Below are 8,878 nucleotides of genomic sequence, written 5' to 3' on the forward strand. Positions count from 1 at the left end.
AGGGTGGTCTCGAACTCCTGACCTCGTGATCCGCCCGTCTCGGCCTCCCAAAGTGCTGGGATTACAGGCTTGAGCCACCGCGCCCGGCCTTCCTCCTGTAATTTTCCAAGATAAAAGTGACCTGCAGGCCCAGTGCATTGGCTCATGCCTATAATCCCAACACTTGGGAGGCTAAGGCAGGTGGATCATCTGAGGTTGGGAGTTCAAGACCAGCCTGACCAACATGGAGAAGCCCTGTCTCCACTAAAAATACAAAATTAGCCGGGCGTAGTTGGTGCATGCCTGTAATCCCAGCTACTCGGGAGGTTGAGGCAGGAGAGTTGCTTGAACCCAGGAGGCAGAGGTTGTGGTGAGCCAAGACCACACCATTGCACTCCAGCCTGGGTAACAAGAGCGAAACTCCATCTCAAAAAAAAAAAAGAAGAAAAAAGTGACCTGCTTTCCTCACTATGTGCTTTTCTATCATCTTCCCTTTTGTGTGACTGCATCTTGCTACCCTCTTATCGCCCTCAATGACAGCAACCAGTGTGGCACATAATGATTATAATTATTATTGTTATTACTGAGACAGGGAGGCCCAGGCTGGAGTGCAATGGCACAAACACAACTCACTGTAGCCTTGACCTCCAAGGCTCAAGTGATTCTCCCTCCTTGGCCTCCCAAGGTGCTAGATTTTCAAGTGTGAGTCACCACACTTGGCTGACACATAATGAATACTTTTATTTTTTAATTTTTCACTTTTTAAAATTTTCATTAGAGATGGGGTATTGCTATGTTGACAGGCTGGTCTCGAGCTCCTGGCCTCAAACGATTCTCCCATCTCGGCCTCCCAAAGTTCTGCGGTTACAGGCATGAGCCACTGTGCCTGGCCAATGAGTACTTTTAAAAAGCCTGTGCTTTCGGAGGCAGTGGAGCATAGTGGTTAGACAGCATAGACTCCAGGGTCAGATAGGATTAGGTTCGAGTCCCAGCTCTATTATTTCCTCACTCAACTTCAAGACTCAGCTTTCTCATCTGGAAAATGGAGATTTAAAAAGGTGCCCACCTACAGTCCACCCAGTATATATGTGTGTGTGTGTGTATAGACAAAGATATGAATGGATAATGTAGACAGGTGATATGGTTTGCTCGTGTCCCCACCCAAATCTCAACTTGAATTGTATCTCCCAGAATTCCCGCCTGTTGTGGGAGGGACCCAGGGAAAGGTCATTGAATCATGGGGGTCCGTGTTTCCCGTGCTATTCTCGTGATAATGAGTAAGTGTCACGAGATCTGATGGGTTTATCAGGGGTTTCTGCTTTTGCTGCTTCCTCATTTTTCACTTGCCGCTATCATGTAAGAAGTATCTTTTGCCTCCTGCCATGCTGAGACCTCCCCAGCCATGTGGAACTGTAAGTCTAATTAAACCTCTTTTTCTTTCCAGTTTCAAGTATATCTTTGTCAGCAGTGTGAAAACAAACTAATACAATAGGTATAATAGAAAAGTATATGTTCAGCCAGGCATGGTGGCTCACACTTGTAATCCCAACACTTTGGGAAGCCAGGTGAGAGGATGGCTTGAGCCCAAGAGTTCAACACCAGCCTGGGCAACAGAGCGAGACTCCGTCTCAAAAAAGAAAAAGAAAAAGAAAATTCACTGAGCTACACATTTATGATCTGTGGTTCTGTGGTGGGTTTTTTTGTTTTGTTTTGTTTTTGAGACAGTCTTGCTTTGTCTCCCAGGCTGGAGTGCAGTGGCGCGATCTCGGCTTATTGCAAGCTCCGCCTCCTGGGTTCATGCCATTCTCCTGCCTCAGCCTCCCAAGTAGCTGGGACTACAGGCGCCTGCCACCACGCTCGGCTAATTTTTTGTATTTTTAGTGGAGATGGGTTTCACTGTGTTAGCCAGGATGGTCTCGATCTCCTGACCACATGATGTGCCTGCCTCGGCCTCCCAAAGTGCTGAGATTACAGGCATGAACCACCGCACCCGGCCTGACCTGTGGTTTTTTTCTATTATGTCTGGTTACTTTGGAAAAAGCAGGTTGCATGTAAGAAGTAGCTCACAGTCCCTGGCACATAGTAAGTGTTAAGTAAATGTTAGCTGCTCCAAATGAATGAAAGAACTCATGACTTGCCCCCAAGTGAAATCCATTAAAAATCAGAACCATGGACAGATCAGAGCCTGTACTCAAGGAAGATTGAAGGAAAAATCTCAGGTCTGATATGGGGTACCTGAGGCAAGAAGGAATCTGAGACCTTTCCTCTTGGATTAGTGGTTCAGTGCCCTCTGGGGGCATTCCCATCCTGTAGGAGAGACTATTCCTTGGGGACCGTGTTTGTGTGTGTGTTCCTGCAGAAATACATGCCATTTAAAAAGGTCTACAGCCCCGTTTTTCAAAGCAGAGAATGCTGAAGTCTCTCCAGAGAGGGTAGTCCTGCCTCCCCTACATCCGACAGCGTGCCCAGGCCCTTGCAAGTTTTCCTCCTTGTGTCTTGGCTTCTGTTTATCTGGTGAGGCAGTGGACAGGGAAGAGACTCCAGCCAGGGTAAAAATAACCTAGGACAGATCTCTCAATCATGCCAAGACTCCTGAATCTGACTCCCTGGGGTGGGCCTGGACCCAGTGTCTAGAACAGTTTCCATGGACGATTCTTGGAAACACTTGCGCCTCTAACAACCCGGTATTTTGAGTTAGATTCAAACACAAAACGTCGCCAAAGAGAGCCCTTCTGAAGGATCTCTGTGGTTGGGGAGGGGACTCCTGGGTTAGTGGTTCACCTCCTTCTTGGAAGTTTCACCTCCTTCCTGGTGTCCTCTGCTTGTGTCCTGTGACAGCCACCAACCACAGGAATCAGCTCCTGTTACTAAAACTGCACAAAGGCCTTCAAGGTCTGGGCTGAGCCTGGAAGGATTTGGAGGCCTCTTTGAGCAAACCTATCCCACCCCATCACCTCCTCAAGCTCCACAAGGCTCATATCTGGATGGTCACTGGGTTTCACAGCCTTACTGTGAGCCAGACACCCAACACATAGAGAGGGAGTGGTGAACTGTAAATTACACTGCCCTAGGGGTGGGGGCAGATCCCCCTGCGCCCACCCCCAGGGTTGCCTCTCTGAGTCAGATCATTTCAACTCCCCATGGCCCCGTCAGACCAGTCTCTGGTTGGCCAGCTTTTCTGAGCTGAGGCCCGTTGCTTGGCAGGTAATTGACCTGGGAAGCCCAAAGGGAGGTGGTAGGGGTTGGAGAGCCCCAGGTGCTGCAGGAAATGGAGCTGTTGATTAAATGGCTCCTTCCCTCAGCCTTGGAGGCTAGGAAGCTGCACAGGCCCAAGAAGCAGCAGCAGCTCTCTAAGGAACAAGTCCTGGCTCTGACCCTCTCTAGGAGATCATGGGTCTGCGGAGCATTTCCCTAAGAACTTGACGGGCTGGCAGTTAATGGGGGCCCTATTCCCAGCACTCCATTCTTCCTTTGTACGTGCTAGGCTTCTTCCTAGGACAGGATTTGTTTTGTCCTCTGAGGCTCTTAGACTGTACTGCTTAGGGGGAGGAAAGCCAGTTATAGAATGTGACCATGTGACCAGGGCCCCTCTGAGAAGCCTTTCTGGGAGTCCCTGGGAAAAAGGGACCAGGAGAAGACTGGGCACAGTGGCTCACGCCTATAATCCCAGCACTTTGGGAGGCCGAGGCGTGCAGATTAGCTGAGGTCAGGAGTTCAAGACCACCCTGGCCAACATGGTGAACACCCATCTCTACTAAAAATACAAAAATTAGCCAGGAGTGGTGGTGCATGCTTGTAATCCCAGCTACTTGGGAGGCTGAGGCAGGAGAACTGCTTGAACCTGGGAGGCAGAGGTTGCAGTGAGCCGAGATTGCACCACTGCACTCCAGCCTGAGCAACAGTGAGACTCCGTCTCAAATAAATAAATAAATAAATAGCCCAGGCACGGTGGCTCACGCTTGTAATCCCAGCACTTTGGGACGCTGAGGCGAGTGAATCGCCAGAGGTCAGGAGTTAAAGACCAGCCTGGCCAACATGGCGAAACCCCATCTCTACAACAAAATACAAAAAAAATTAGCTGGATGTGGTGGTGGGTGCCTGTAATCCTAGCTACTTGGGAGGCTGAGGCAGGATAATTGCTTGAACCCAGGAGGCAGAGATTGCAGTGAGCCAAGATCGTGTCATTGCACTCCAACCTGGGCGAAGGATTGATACTCTGTTTCAAAAATAAATAAAATAAAGAAAGAAAGAAATAAAGGGACCAGGAGAGGGTAAAGTAATCCTGCCTCCAGGTCAAAGGAGTGGGACAGTAGTCAAGACCAAGGACATCCGCTAAAGGGTCTGGTGGTCAGATGGTTGTGATAAAGCACAGGAATGATGGTCCCTTGAGAGTGTCCAGGCCAGAGCTTGATTCTGAGAAGCACCTGAACTGTACCCACAGCCACATGTAGGGACTGTTTCATCCAAAGTTTATCTGAGTATGGTCCCTTCTGCCAGCAGCAGCAGCACCTGGGAACTTACTTGTTCAAAAGGCAAATCCTCAGACCCCCAGATCTACTAAATTAGAAACTTGGGGGCTTGGTCCAGCAATCTACAAGCCCTCTAGGTAGTTCTGATGCATGCCCTAGTTTGAGAACTAATACTGGTGTTATCTGACAGGACTCCAGAGCTGGATTGCCCAGTAAACTTCCTTCATTTGAAAATTCATCGACATTCATCAAACATGGATTAGCACTTTCTATGTGCTAGATCCCTTGTCAAGCCACATAAGAAGTGGCCGGTGCGGTGGCTCATACATGTAATCCAAGCACTTTGGGAGGCCAAGGCGGGCAGATCACAAGGTCAGGAGATCAAGACCATCCTGGTTAACATGGTGAAACCCCGTCTCTACCAAAAAATACAAAAAATTAGCCAGGCGTGGTGGCAGGTGCCTGTAGTCCCAGCTACTCAGGAGGCTGAGGCAGGAGAATGGTGTAAATCTGGGAGGCGGAGCTTGCAGTCAGAGGAGATCCTGTCACTGCACTCCAGCCTGGGTGACAGAGCAAGACTCCGTCTCAAAAAAAAAAAAGCCCAAAGTGGGGTAAATTGCAGTTCCCACCCTCTAGGCAGATTGGCCAGTCAATACAAGGAAAGGCAAAAAAAAAAAAAGACCTGATTTTTCTGGCTAGGGGGATTACAGAGGGCTTCTCAGAGGAGGTAGCATTTGGGCTGGGCCTTGAACAATAAGAAAGAATAAATAGGCAGAAAATGAAAATGAAGAAGCCAGGGTTCCAGGAACTTTTTTTTTTAGCGGCAGGGGGGTGGGAGTGCGGGGGTCTTGCTCTGTCCCCTAGGCCAGACTGCAGTGGCATGATCACAGCTCACTGCAGCCTTGAGTCCCTTGAGTACCTGGGCTCAAGCAATCTTCCTCCCGAATCTTCAGCCTCCCCAATAGCTGGGAATACAAGCGTGCACTTCCATGTCTGGCTAATTTTTTTATTTTTTGTAGAGATGAAGTCTTACTGTGTTGCCCAGGCTAGTCTTGAACTCCTGACCTCAAGAGATCCTCCTGTCTCAGCCTCCCAACATGTTGGGATTACAAGTGTGAACCATCGCACCTGGCCTCAGGAACATTTTTCTGAAACCAAAATCCAACTTTTAAACGCATCTTATTGCTGTAGAGATAAATTCAATTACCTCAGCACAAGCTTCTTCGTAGTCTAACTCCTGTGTCCCCCCCAACCCTATCTCCTGCCACTCCACACCTGTTTCTTTCTTTCTTTTCCTTTCTTTTTTCTTTTTTTTTTTGAGACGAAGTTTCGCTCTTTTTGGCCCAGGCAGGAGTGCAATGGCGCAATCTCAGCTCACTGCAACCTGCACCCACTGATTTCAAGTGATTCTCCTGCCTCAGCCTCCGAGTAACTGGGATTAAGGTGCATGCCACCTCGCCTGGCTAATTTTGTGGGTTATTTTTTGTTTGTTTGTTTGTTTTAGTAGAGACAGGGTTTCACCATGTTGGCCAGGTTGGCTCGAACTCCTGACCTCAGGTGATCTGCCTGCCTCCGCCTCCCAAAGTGCTGGGATAACAGGTGTGAGCCACCACACGCGGCCACCTGTTTCTTATATTTAAGTGACACTGAACTTCTTGGAGACAGACACACACACAGTGTGCTATTTTTTGTTGCCAGGCTTTTGCCATGTGCTGGCTGGCTTGACAGATCTGGTATATGTGCTTTGAATTCTGTTGTCATCTGCGAGCGTTGCTGTTGAAATGTTCCAGTATGGCAGGCTAAGTCTGAATCCATATGAGTCTCTTTAGCACTGTAAATTGTTTCTGAGTTAGGGTATAGGTTTATTCTCAAGAATCCCAAGGACCCATAAAAATGGTGCTCAACGTTATTAGTCGTTAGGGAAATGCAAATTAAATCTATAACTAGATACCACTACACATCTGTTAGGATGGCAAAAAAATTTTAACTGAAAATATCAAGTGCTGGCAAGGATGCAGAGCAACTCTCACACTCTGCTGGCAGGAGTGCAGAATGGTACAGCCACTCTGGACAACTGCTTGGCAGTTTCTTTGTTTTTTTTCTTTTTCTTTTTCGTTTTTTCTTTTTGAGATGGAGCCTCGCTCTGTAGTCCAGGCTGGACTGCAGTGGTGTGATTTCAGCTTACTGCAACCTCCGCCTCCCAGGTTCAAGCAATTCTCCTGCCTCAGCCTCCAGAGCAGCCGGAATTACAGGCACGCGGCCACCATGCTCAACTCTAATTTTTGTATTTTTAGTAGAGACGGGGTTTCACCATGTTGCCCAGGCTTGTCTTGAATTCCTGACCTCGTGATTTGCCTGCCTTGGCCTCCCAAAGTGCTGGGATTACAGATGTGAGCCACGGCGCTCGGCCCTCCTCCCCGCCATTTTTTTTTTTTAATTTTTGAGACGGGGTTTTGCTCTTGTTGTCCAGGCTGGAGTGCAATGGTGTGATCTCAGCTCACTGCAACCTCTGCCTCCCGGGTTCAAGAGATTCCTGTGCTTCAGCCTCCTGAGTAGCAGAGATTGCAGCTATGCGCCACCATGCCTGGCTAATCTTGTTTTTGTTTTGTTTTGGATCTCAGCTCACTGCAACCTCTGCCTCCCGGGTTCAAGAGATTCTTGTGCTTCAGCCTTCTGAGTAGCAGGGATTACAGGTGTGCCCCACCATGCCTGGCTAATCTTGTTTTTGTTTTGTTTTGTTTGAGATGGAGTCTTGTTCTGTTGCCCAGGCTAGAGTACAGTGGCACAATCTTGCAATCTCGGCTCACTGCAAGCTCCACTTACCAGGTTCATGCCATTCTCCTGTCTCAGCCTCCCGAGTAGCTGGGACTACAGGCGCCCGACACCACGCCTGGCTAATTTTTTGTATTTTTAGTAGAGACGGGGTTTCACGGTGTTAGCCAGGATGGTCTGGATCTCCTGACCTCATGATGTGCCCGCCTCGGCCTCCCAAAGTGCTGGGATTACCGGAGTGAGCCACCGCGCCTGGCTGATCTTGTATTTCTACAAAATAGAGACAGGGTTTCACCATATTGGCCAGGTTGGTCTCGAACTCCTGACCTCAGGTGATCCGTCCACCTTGGCCTCCCAAAGTCCTGGGATTACAGGCGTGAGCTACCGCGCCGGGCCCGTCTCTATTTTTTTTTTTTTTGAGATGGAGTCTTGTTCTGTCGCCCAGGCTGGAGTGCAGTGGCGCAGTCTCGGCTCACTGCAAGCTCCGCCTCCCGGGTTCAGGCCATTCTCCTGCCTCAGCCTCCTGAGTAGCTGGGACTACAGGCGCCCGCCACCACGCCCGGCTAATTTTTTTGTATTTTTAGTAGAGACGGGATTTCACTGTGTTAGCAAGGATGGTCTCGATCTCCTGACCTCGGCCTCCCAAACAGCTGGGATTACAGGCCTGAGCCACCGCGCCCGGTCCCTGTCTCTATTTTTAAAAATCAGATTTCAGTAAAAAAGTGGGAGTGTGTGTGTGTGTATAACAGGTCTCGCTTGGTCGCCCAGACTGGAGTGCAGTGACGCGATCTTGGCTCACTGCAGCCTCGGCCTCCTGAGCTCAAGCGATCCTAAATTTGGGACATTAATGCCTGCTGCAGAACATGTCGCCAAGGAATAAAGGAAGGTGCCCTGCATAACGCCTGGCACACAGTAAGGACTCCGCAGTCGCTAGTTCCCCACGAGACCACGCGAAAGCAAGCGCGAAATAAACAATGGACTGATAAATCCGGGAGGGACCTAAAGGCGACAGGGCATCCGGTGGGTGGGGCCGCGCGCGTCCTCGGCAGCGACAATGAAATGCGCACGCGCAGACCACGGCCAGGCCTGCGCGTGCGCAGAAGGCCTGGCGGGCCCGCGGCACGAGCTCCGAAGTCGCTGAGGAGCAGGCGAGCCAGTCCATAGAGCAGACTTCGTTCGAGGTTGGCGCCCGCCCTTTTCAGAGAGCACTTATTAGTGGGTATGCTGGCCGGGGCCACTTTTCTGAGGCCGAAGGACTCCTAGTCAGTGTGTGAGACATAGCCTGGCCGAGCCTGGAGCCACCTGGGGCTGAGGTAACGGCACACGACAGCCCGGGGCCCTCGGGAAGTTGTTTTTGCATTTCTGTTATTTCTGAGGGAAGTTTCCGGGCCGGGTCCCACCCTCTGCCGCCAAAGTGCGGTCCCCCCTTCCCCCTGAGGTCCCATTCTCAGCGCCGGGCTCCCGGGATACCCAGTAAGCTCGCCCAGGGTGCAGGCCTGGCCACTGCAGGGCTCCCACTGGGAGGCCGCGGGACTGGCGCGGGTTGCAGGCCGGGAGAGTGCGAGGGAGACCGGGGTGTTCCAGGCCTCTGCCCCTTCCCTTGGGCGAGTGACCGGCACAGAGTCCGGGATCCCTGTCATCCGCAGACTCCAGAGACT

Source organism: Colobus angolensis, unplaced genomic scaffold (assembly GCF_000951035.1).
Source record: "Colobus angolensis palliatus isolate OR3802 unplaced genomic scaffold, Cang.pa_1.0 Scaffold21, whole genome shotgun sequence".
NCBI classification, from domain to species: Eukaryota; Metazoa; Chordata; class Mammalia; order Primates; family Cercopithecidae; genus Colobus; species Colobus angolensis.